The following is an 11811-nucleotide window of genomic DNA, read 5'->3' on the forward strand; positions in this document are numbered from 1 at the left end:
AGTCCCTGAGCCTCCCCTGGGACGTGGAAGATAAGTTATTAAGGCACTCCTCTGGGATGTGGAAGATAAGAGACAAGTTGCTTCAGGGTGGGGGAGGGATTAGAACCAATGTCTTATTTCCTGGGCAAGGGCTCTCACCACTATATTGGGCAAAAGATGGCATCAACAGCATATCTAGCACCTCCATCTGTTTTATAGAGATCTGTATACATGTTCTTAGCATCAAACTTGCTCCACATGCTCCGATTTTGCCAAGAAAGCAGGCATTTACACATAGTTTAGGTGTCTCCCAGTACCAGTATGGATTCAAACAGAATCCGGGTGAAAGTTATGAGCTTAGGTGAGTGGCATGGATTGCAGCAGCCTGAGTCTTGATGCTTAGTGATCTTCTCAGGACAAAACAGAGATATCTAATGAATCTGGGTAAACCGTTTTGCCACTGCTGTGTGTGGCCGATTTAGATCCCTCTTTGCAACTTAAGCATAATTAAAGTGCCTACAAGGTTGATTTGGATCCGGCCTCAGGATAAAAACAGGGACGGAGGACAGTTATTTGTCTGATGACCTTTAACCATCAGTAGAAAAACCCAGTGTTCATCTGTCACCATAAATCCTGTAGACAGACATTTCAATTAGTTATTCATACATTTACGCAAAACACACATCATATGCAGCATAATGGTCTAAGACAAAAGGAATGTAACAATTAAAATTTGTATTTTAGGGTTGTTGTTTGTTTTGTTTTGTTGTTGCACCAGATTATTGTGCAACAGCTTTCCAACTGGTAGGCTGGTCTATGCTAAAATTTGGAGGATGAAGGAGATAAAAGTCAATTTAACAGCAAAATTAATAGCAGACATTTACAAGCAAAGTCTACTACTCTCCTAAACTTACACAATGAATGTAATCCGCAATATACTGTGTACTTTCCTCGAGGGAATTTTGAGGACTGTTCAGCATACTCGTACAATTTGTAGCAACTTGTTTTTGTGGTAAGGTGGATGGGTGAAGCCAGAAGATTTCAGGCTCTAAGAGACAGAATCCAGAAGATTTTAAAAGGGGATGATATGAAGAGTGAAGTGATTAAATGAATTGTTTCTCCCATGGGAGAAGCAGCAAAGCACCAGCAAAGACAAGAATCCCACAGGGTTAAGAAGCAGTACTGGCCATGGGGATTTGGTAACAGGAAGAGAAAAGAAGGGCAGGGAAGGCAAAATGTCCTCAGCAAACAAGAGGGCTGAAGTCCCACTGGTTAAAGAAATAGGTCCCCTAGGGTGGTTTCATAGTGTATGTCAAGAACAGCAACAGTTTGTGTTGAAGTGCAAGGGTAGTACAAACTATTAAGAGAATGTTGCAAGGAAGAAGTCACAAAAAAAGGAAAAAGTAGTTGGACAAAGCAAGACTTGGCCACACTACCAAAAAAGTCAAAAACAGCACCAACTAAATGTGGGGGACCTTCTTCCTCTTTTCCTGCAATTTATGCTGAAAAAGTAACTTTGTCCTTAAAAAAAAAAATCTTTACACCACTAACAGAACTAGAGAAAATATAGATAGTAACTGTGAATGATCTGCCTGACCAGAAGCCAGCTACAGAGTTAGTTTTTGAAAGGAAACACACAGATGGCCAAACCACAGACCGATCAAAGACCAAAGCAAGTTTTGTTCCCATAGCATATAGACTGAACTTGTATATGAGCTCATCTGGTGTGACATGCTACCATTATATTTTATGCAGTACCCCTTGTTAAGCACAATAATTAGTCTGAAATGTATCTGCCAGGAAATCATCCAATTCCGAAACAGCAAGACAGAGAATTCACCATTTTTTCAGCAGATTGTTACAAAGAATAATCTCATCCACGCTATTAAATAATTTACCTTCTTTCCCGTTTGAATTTGACATGCAATTCTAGACAGTGGTTCTTGCTTTGCCTTCTTTTACCAGATTAAAGAGCTTTTAGTACATGTTACTTATGTTACTTGCCCTGGGACTGTTTTTTTTGGGCCGGGGGGGGGGGGGGGGGGAGGTTGTCCTTTATGTGATATAAGAGGGGGGGGGGAATATGCAAGATATGCACTTGCAAGACAAATGAAAAATGTGAGTTTGACACATTCAGTGAATACTCTCAGCTAAATTAAGGGAGAACCAAAAAAACTGAGCAAACCTAGAAGGGGACTTGGCCAACAGAAAACCGAGGAAGTGGTAGAAGCACTATCTTCTTCCATCCTGTAGCCCAAAGGTTATAGCATCCACTGGGCGAATATGCAAGATATGCACTTGCAAGACAAATGAAAAATGTGAGTTTGACACATTCAGTGAATACTCTCAGCTAAATTAAGGGAGAACCAAAAAAACTGAGCAAACCTAGAAGGGGACTTGGCCAACAGAAAACCGAGGAAGTGGTAGAAGCACTATCTTCTTCCATCCTGTAGCCCAAAGGTTATAGCATCCACTGGGCAAGGGGGAAGGAAATCCATGCAACAGGTTCAACTTCCTTCTCTGCCAGATCTGAATAAGGGACTAAATCCAAGACTTTTCCACTTCACTGGGCTGTCAGATGTAAGGAACCTCTATTTTGTGACTCTAGACCACTGCTCTATTAAAATGCCTGTAAATGAAACAGCATAGTTTGTTTCAAGTTGCATGAAGTGTCATAATTTAACCTGCAACTTTTTATTTATTTACCAAAAAGACTTGCTTGAGGTCAGGTCAACCCAAAATTAAATTCAGTTAGCTTTCTGGTTTGGGTGCTGAACTTTAAGTCAGTTATTTGCACAGTCCTAATAGTCTTCCCATGAAGGTACATTTACAGTGAAAGGGGGTGGGAGTGCGGGGAATCATTGCTTAGTCTTTTATCTTCTTTATCAGCTGAACAGTAAAGCAGTTCAATTTATAGCATTTACTCCAACCCTCAGATCAACGTTCTCTGCATTTTTTTAGTATCTTGTTTTCCTGAAAAGGATCAAGATGCATGCAGCATTGTAGTACTGCTTTTACCAATGTCAAGGACAAAAATATAAATTGTGTTCCTATTCTCATGCCCCATTTATATGTACATGGATTGCGTTAGTTCTTCATGGCACAGCTCCACACTAAAAACTCATATTGGGTATCACCATGTTTTGTCAATACACCCTTCTTCAGCCCTGGTCATACCTACACCTCGACAACTGGACACACCCTCCCGAAGCACTGGTAGGCTTTTGTCACTGCACATTACAAACAGCTAGCACAGGGTGAAAAATAAATTCCTAAGAGGCCTCACAGGGTAGCAAAAAAACCATGTGCCTTACAGTTTTTCATAAGCTTTAGGGTTTTTTTTTCCTGCTATTAGACAAAACTTTACTCGGCAGAATAACCAGAGGTCCACAATGAGGACCAATTTCATGCTCAAGCTGTGCCATCATCTACACAATAAGTCAAAGACATTTGGAAGGGTGCAAAGAAAGGGGGGTTAAGGTGATAACAAAAGAAATGCATCTTCTTTGACAATCCCCTTGTAACAGGGGGCCTTCCTAGGACTGGTTTGATGTTGGCCCGCCCACCTGTCTCTGGGCTAACTGCCCACCTCTCTCGCCTGCCACACCTTGATGATACATGATTATAGTGTTAATTAGGTGGGAAGCTGCCCATTTTGCACCCTGATGTTTTGGGGGATCTCTACAGCTCTGTTCCACCCCTACACTGTGGTCCAAGCCTCACAGATGGCATCTCAGGCAGCTAAACTCAGCCTTACCCTTCACCCATTAGCTGTAGTCCCCTGTCTGGGTCCTTTGGCTTCCCCTTAGATCCTGGCCCTGTCTCAGGCCAGTTGGGATCCAGAGCCTCTTTGCCCTGTGAGTGTCTGTCGTGGTGGGCCCCTGGCCTTTTGACCCCTCTCTGGGTCCTGGCCCCAGCATGGACCAGCCTGGAGCTGCTTGCCTGCTTTTACCCTCACAACTCTGCTGGAACAACTGAGCCACAGGCCTCTCCAAGCTCTTCCAGATCTGGGCATTCCTCAGATGGGCCTATGCAGGGGCTGGAGATTATCAGGTACCCCCAACCCACCTTTCACCAGGGAGGTAACTGGCCTGGCATTTCATGGGGCTGCTGCGCCATCAGCAGTCTCACCAGGCCTTCCTTCCCTGGTAGGGTAGAGCTTTAGGTCATGCCCAGGACCTGAAGTCTCTTCCACCCCACAGCCCCAGCCCATAGAGTCCCAAGCTGTTCCTGAGCCTCAGCTCCGTCAGCTGATGTCTCTCTCAGGGCTGCTAGCAGCAACCTGCTGCTTCACCCTATTTATAGCCTGCTCTCTAAAATGACCATTGCAGTCAAGCACCTGGCTGCTGCCTGTTCCAGCCCTCAAAGTGGTAGGTACCAACAGTGCCATGGCACATCTCTGCAGTAGAGAAAAATTCAGACCCATGATTTTCTTATCAGTGGGTCTGAAGATGGTTAATGAGGCCAATCTGGGATCGACAGATTGCTGCAATTCAGGCATGTGTTTCTGTACATGACGGGTGGCTCCGGATTCTTGATTTGGTCTGTGACATGCGCTTTCTGCCACTCCTGCTTTTACATCTCCTGTTGTCCTGATAAGGTTTGAAGTACTGAGATGCTTGCAGCAGACTCTTCCTCCATTTGGGGTGGTCTGGGCAATTGTCTCCCATGAGCTGATGTTGCACTTTTTCTAGTTGGCTTTGAAGATATCCTTGAAGTGCTCTCTGCCATCCTCTTGAGCATATGCCTCTACTGAGCTAGGAGAATAAAACTTGCTTTGGGAATCTGGAGTCAGACATCTGGCCCAGCAAAGTTGATGTTAGATGATCATTGTCTCAATGCTTGTGGTGTTTATTTGTGAGAGGATGCAGTTGTGATCCCCAACTTACTGTCCATGTCTCAGCGCTGTACAATGTACAGAAGACACCTCAAGTCATTGGAGAAGTACCATCAATGCTGCCTGCAGAAGATCCTTCAAATCCAGTGTGAAGGTAGATGCACCAACATTAGTGTCCTCTCAAAAAATGAATATATTTAGATCGTACCTTGGAGACAAGACAACCCTTTGTTATGTTGTACAGTGCCAGGCACAACAAGGTTTCTGGGTAGCACTGGAACAGAGAACAACAGCAACAATGAATTCAACTGCCAGGTCACTTGGGGGAGCCAGCGGAGCCCAATCCCTCCTTTAAATCATGTATGTAGGCCAATCCAGCAAGCATGTGTGCTGTATACCTATCAAACATTTTTAAAAACTGACAGAGCAACTTTTCCCCTTAGTATGCCCAAATACAGAGGCAAAATTTGAATGAACCATTCTACCAAGACTTGGGGCATAGATAAAGTATATTCAGTCTGGGAGAGCAGAAAATCAAAACAGCTGTGCTACTTAGGTGACTCCGCTTGTCTCCCAGTTTGAAGAACGAAGATCTTTGCTTCCAATGTCATAATACTGATTTACTGTCAGCTGAAGCTTCAACAAGTTAAACAGAATGGATAGTTTGAGGCTAGATGAATAGTCTAGGTCCATGTGGACCTTTTCCTAGATTTTTTCCTATGATAAAGCTTCTAGTCAGTCACTGTACAAGAAACTGCAACATTTTCCTAAGGGCAGCCAAACACAAGATTAATCAATGTCTAGCTTTCTCTTCTCTAAACCAGACAGAGGAAGAAATATTGTATAATCAGAAACAAAACTGAAGTAAGAGTAAAGAAAATAATCTCCAAATTAGGGCCACAAAGTATTTAGGATACTACACAAAATATTTCATGTTCTTCCTCGCAGGTTTTCCCTTTTTAAAGGAAAAGGAGAGGAATTCTTCCACTGACTTCCTAATGGCAATTTATTTGGGATCAGATGACTACACTAACTTAGTCCTAGATGGAGCAGAGTTTATAGATTAAAAACAAATGATGCTTTGTATAAAGTTTGAATTCATTAGCTGCATGCCACAGATGTCAGACTGATCCGTCTTGCATGCCAACTTCTGAATGAGGACACAGACATTTCAAGGTGCCTGTTCATCCTTCATCTTAGACAATTTAATATACTGGAAAAAAAGTAGACTTTTGAGTCCTGTGACACCTATATTTATCACACCAGAAGCCTACTTGGCAGAAGTTATATGATAGCTTAACACCCAATGGAGCTATTCAGCAAGAAGAACACGAAGGGAGAGATCAGCGATGATTTCCTACAGAGAACAGCTTGGAAGTGTAGACTTCATTAAGTTGAGAATCATACACATAATAATGCTGTAATTCCATGAAGGGTTTTGAGACCAAAACCACAAAAAGCAAAAGCTGAAGTCTCACATTCTGGATGTTCCTGGAAGAATGGGATAGTTCTACACTTGTTTGTTTTGCATGATGTGCTAAAATAACTAAAATTTTCCGTAGCAGCATCAGCAGAGACTATGAGCTTGTCTTGATGTACATTTAATACACCGTGACCTTTTCTTTCCTAAGATACAATTTTGTGGATTTCCTTAAAGTCATCCTGAGACTGAACAAGCTCTCTCGTCTTCATGTTTCATAGGCATGTTAATTGTCCCAAAATATATTAATAATAATTAAAAACAAGTATATTAATAATTTACAAAAATGTTGCAACGTTCATTCAATTTTATACAAATGATTTTCCCTCCACCACCAAACTGCATAAGTAGTAGAGAGGTGTATCCCCTCTGCATTCACACAGACAAGATTTTACTCATAAAATTTTTCCCAATTATTTGGCACTACCACCTTACTTGAGCAATGATTTAATATTAATGTGACATCTAGAAATATTATAATACTTGCCTTCTTCACACAGTATTTTGTAAGTACCACAATGAACCCTACCTCCTCAAATCTCCTGTTCTGGAGTTGTAGATTTAAAAAAAAAAAAAAAATTAAAATCAGCTCAAAGATACTTGCCTAAAGAATGCAAATTAAACATGAATTTCCATTTCAACCTTTTTGGGAGGAGATTCAGCATACCTAGATAATATCAAAACTTGAGGTGCGTTCATTTTTCTAGTATACCAATACTATTACCCATCTGTTTTAATGGCATTTTCTTCTTTCACAAGGTAGTATGCCAACTTCAGTCACAGAGGATAGTCTCCAGAAAACAGAAGTGCAACCTTATCTGCAAGTACCTCACGGTGGCAAACAATGGCAACATTAAAGTCACATAACTCATTACAAGAGAGAAAATCCGTTGGATTTTTTAGGCACCAAGCCATCACAGAATGCCTTTATCCCACGTTGATTCAAATGCATCGCTGTACCGTAAGTTGTGTGTGTGTATGGTGAGGACGGGGAAGAAATGTATATTCAGCTTAGTCAGTGGGAGAAACACAGATGGATTCTTAATAGTTAAGTTTGTCTTAAAAAGCTAGCATTATGCAGGTTCACTATGTTTGTTCTCTTTGAAGGAAAAGATTAATATATTCTAACCTTGATTAACTCAAACAACCAGAAGAGTGGCAACCAATCTATCCACTGGGAACGGCACAACAATTAGAAGAAAAAAGAAGACCCACACACAACACCACGACAACTGAATCCTGAACAATGCATCAGGGAGACCGGTTGAATCCAGTTTGTCCCTTCTCAGATGGCCAGTCCCTAACATTCAACCACTCAGTATTGCATCATTAAAACCACTCAGTATTTTTGTGCTAAGAACTATGGCATTTCTAAAAGACACCCAATTTTGGGGATACTCCAGTAGGATCACCTGTCTAATTGTTTGAGATTTCAGAAAGAGAAACTATTATAGTTTCATAGTAGTTTTCATAGCTGGTAGGGTCGAAAGGGACCTGAGCAGATCATCAAGTCCGACCCCCTGCCATGGGCAGGAAAGAATGCTGGGGTTAAATGACCCTGGCTAGGTGATTGTCTAGCCTCCTTTTGAAGACCCCCAGGGTAGGAGCAAGCACCACTTCCCTTGATTATTTATCAAAGATGCGTTTCAGGGGGAGACACGGGAAAAGACTAGGGAAGTCCATTCACTGGTTTGCTGACATCTACCTGTATAACTTTGATAAACTGAATTGCTTGATAATACAAGTAGAGGCCCTTATAATACTTATTGAACATATTTCATGCCCAGGCTGTAAAGACAAATCTTTTGAGACTAAATATAATTCATTTTTAAGTAATTTGCATCCTCAGAAGACTCCATTTTTTCTCAGACTATCAAAACCTTGGAAAACCAATTGATGACAATGGAAAGTGTTCAGTACTGAACATTTCTGAAGAGCCTGGCAGATGCCTAAATACTATTTTATACTTTACTGTCAAGTCTTAAGATGCATATTTAACACTACAATTGAGGCATTTAATGGTATGTGAGGGGATCACATTTTGGCTTGGAATCTGTGTGCTCCTTCTAGTCATTAAATACTAGATTTTTCCTTGTTTTTCCATTTTTCCCAGCAATAGCCTCTTGAGGAAAAATACACTCCAGGCAGTTGTGTGGATATTGATCCAAGCCTAAGTTTAGGCTACTATTTTTTGGAGGAAAAAAAACAACTGCTGTACATCTGTAGACAATCTGGGGCATTAGGGGTAGCCTTTATTTAAAGTATCATAAGAGAAGGTACCAACATCAGAAGCAGGTTCTGCAGCAAAGGGTATAAATCTGGGCTGCCCCTAAGCCAAGGAGTAGTTTTCATGGGTACTGGAAGAATCGCTAAGTCTTCTGTTCAACACCAGGACAGCTTCATGATTGCAAAACACCGCATATTTGTTCTTCCTAGATTTGCAATTACATTAAAAGGTGGCCCATTTCATCATTTAAAATAGTTTTAACATATTCTATAAACATTAGATCTTCTTTGTTTTTAAATAAAATTTATCTGTAAGTGACCACTATTGAAGTGTTCTACAGGACATTTCACTTTTGATGAATGACAAAGGTAAGTATAACAGTGTTGTAGAATATGGAACTACAAAGTTTAAAATTTAGGAGATACTTTCCCAGAAAGTTAGATCTGTATATAAAATTGCAAATAAAATTATGCATTTTTGATGATGTTGGTTTTGCAGTCCAAGGTTATAACAGAATCAAAATAAGATCATTATTCAGTTTAACAAGCCAATACTGATGAGCCTCATTTATATGCCATTACATTAAAAAAAATTCTTAAAAATCTAGCTTTTTATTCTTCTATCTGAACTGTTTTTCAGCTCATTAGAGAGCCAGAAAATAATAAATTACATAAAAATGAAAAAAAATGCAAGAACTCATACTTTTCTGTTCGCATTTAGGTACGCATGCTAATTAAACATTTTTAGTCCTTGATTGTCCATTGTCTTATTTTAATATTTCTCAGATCAGACTAGTGAATAGTTTTTATGGACTTTCCTAATCATCAGACCCTCAATGTTATTTTCCTATAAATATATTACATGCCAGAAAAAACAGTTTAGTTTTACATTCCTCCAATGCCCTTAAGGTTTCTTAAGAGACTTTCACCTTCAACTCTTCTCCACGTCTACATGATGTTCTGTAATCAAACATCACTCAGTACCTATTTTCCATTTAACCACTTGTGAATAGTACTGCCACCATATATCTGTGCAGAACTTCCATGAAGAAACTCAATTAACTAGTAACAATTACCTTTTATGCCAGGGACCACCAATAATGGCAGACTGTTGTACACAGCAGCAGCCAAAACCATTACACGTGAACAAGTGCTTACTATGTGTGTTGAGTGAGGGTGGGAAGAGATTGCTGCTTAGCAAGTTTTATCCACAGAAAAAAATTCCTTTCTGGCCTGTTTCTCTCTGAGGAGGGTAATAGCTTGATACTCAGAGGGAAAAGCAGCACAGCAGGTCAAGGAAGCCTTGAATATTTAGAGCCACCACAGTTACAACACTGAACTTAACAGAAACAATTTCATACGCATTTGCCATGACTGGTCTAACAGCTATGGAAAGGAGACGTACATAGGATTCACAAGTTCGGCGATACCAGCCACACAATGTTTGTATTATAATGCCTTAATACTAAATAAATACAGTTACACAGTCTCTTTTGATGGGGGAGAAGGGAGGAAGGACCAGATACAAGTAACAGAGAACTCAAACTGCTGTTAATTTTGCTATGTGCATTAGTAGAACACAACAGTCTCTCAGGACATCTATATACGTGCTCCAGGAGTGGCGTAGGAAGCTGTGAGAGCCACTCTAATTAAAGTACCCAGAGCAGCTAGTGTATCAACATCCCCGTGCTTAAAAATGGCAACAAGGGTGCTTTATCTAAAGCTTGAACGAGCTTTAAATAGTGTCCCCGCTGCCATTTTTTATCACAGGGATGCTGATACAAGAGACACTGGAGTCTGCTGGAGCATGGTAATTATCATGCTCCTGCAGACTTGATTAATCTTTTCTTTCGATTCATTGCATCTGCTCCAACATGCTGTAACTAAAGCGCGTCAGAGCAGCCTTGTTGCTCGTGTATAGTAGGGTTACTGTATTTCCAGTATCAAAAAAGAGGACATCTGTAGGGGGAGGAACGGGGAAGGGGTATGATTGTGGGGGTGCAGTGATATGCCCTACCCTGCCCCTCACTAAGCCATAGCACCCCCAGCCCTGCTGCTGCCTCTCACTCCTGACCCACTGTACCCCACCCCCCAGACCAGGCTGGTGCCCCTCACTCCCAACCTGCCGTCCCCTGCCCTTCCCCACCAGCACTTCTGCCCACACAGCTCACCTACTCACACTCTCTTACCTGCCAGCAGCTGCCAGGGCCCAGCGCAGAACATGTGATCCCCTGGCCTCCAATAGCCTTCCCCCTGCCCCCAGCCCCAATGAGCCAAACCAGAAGTGGCAAGGGAAAAGCAGAGGCAGAGCAAAAACCCAGACATTTGCTTGCATTTTAAAAACCCGCCTGGACGGAGAACAGGGGACCAAAAAAGAGGACATGTCTGGGAAAACTTGGAAGTATGGTAACCCTAGTGTATAGATGCCCTCAGTGGTGTAAGAAAGGATATGAGCAAGCTATCAAAACAGTCGGGGGGAAGGGGAGTTGCGGGATTGGAAAGATAATAAACTTAAATTACAAAGTAACATCAACGTAAAATATTTTTCCAAAGGCAAAGCCTTAGAAAAAGCCTTCAGAGAAACCATGTGGTAAAGTCGCCGTGGAATCTTTGTAGAAAACCCTTCTACTATCTGTTTAATAAAAAAAACTGGAGTTCAGTGCTGTAGACTACTGTACATAGCATTTATTCTATTAAATGGCATTTGTGAAGGGTTTAATGATTACTGACCTCTGGTATGCAGAAACCAAAGAAAAGCAAAGCATGCAAGTCAAACAAGTCCATCTGTCTGCTCTTTGCAGCATTCATCCGCTATCTGAATCATTTTAACCAAGCAGCTCAGGGAAAGTTTACTGTAAATACTTGACCTAGTTGGTTTAAATAGGCTGGGTCTTCCCTTTTGTCTCTTCTCCCTTGACCCCCGTTGGCACACATACTTTGCTCGAATCTTCCTCCTGCAGAACTATGGTTCTGTGAAGTCAGTGGCCTTTATTTTGCTACAGAATACTAGAGAACAGCCATGGCGGACTTTCAGCTATCTAGTCAAGAAGTTCTGAGCAGTAACTCTCATATTCTTTTGGTCCAAATTCTTTAATGGAAATCTCTTGTATTGGGGTGAAGAGTCGATGCTGAGCAACTGAAATCTGCTTTCTACATCAAATTCTGCTTTACTTAAAGAATGCGCTGCTGCATTTCACTCAAATGTCAGTTTATAAGCTTCAAGGAGTTTTGAACAAGCAGTAATACATCTACTTCAAAAGCCTTAGCCAGTTGTGACAGTCACTCTTTC

General features: G+C 41.2%; 1 protein-coding gene across 4 annotated transcripts in view; it reads right to left on the reverse strand.

Annotated features, from left to right (window-relative positions):
- MAEA (macrophage erythroblast attacher) overlaps nt 1–11811 on the reverse strand; it is a 79036-nt gene that overhangs the window by 53103 nt on the left and 14122 nt on the right. The window lies entirely within an intron of this gene.

The sequence above is a fragment of the Alligator sinensis genome, unplaced genomic scaffold (assembly GCF_000455745.1).
Source record: "Alligator sinensis unplaced genomic scaffold, ASM45574v1 scaffold1727_1, whole genome shotgun sequence".
Lineage (NCBI taxonomy): Eukaryota > Metazoa > Chordata > Crocodylia > Alligatoridae > Alligator > Alligator sinensis.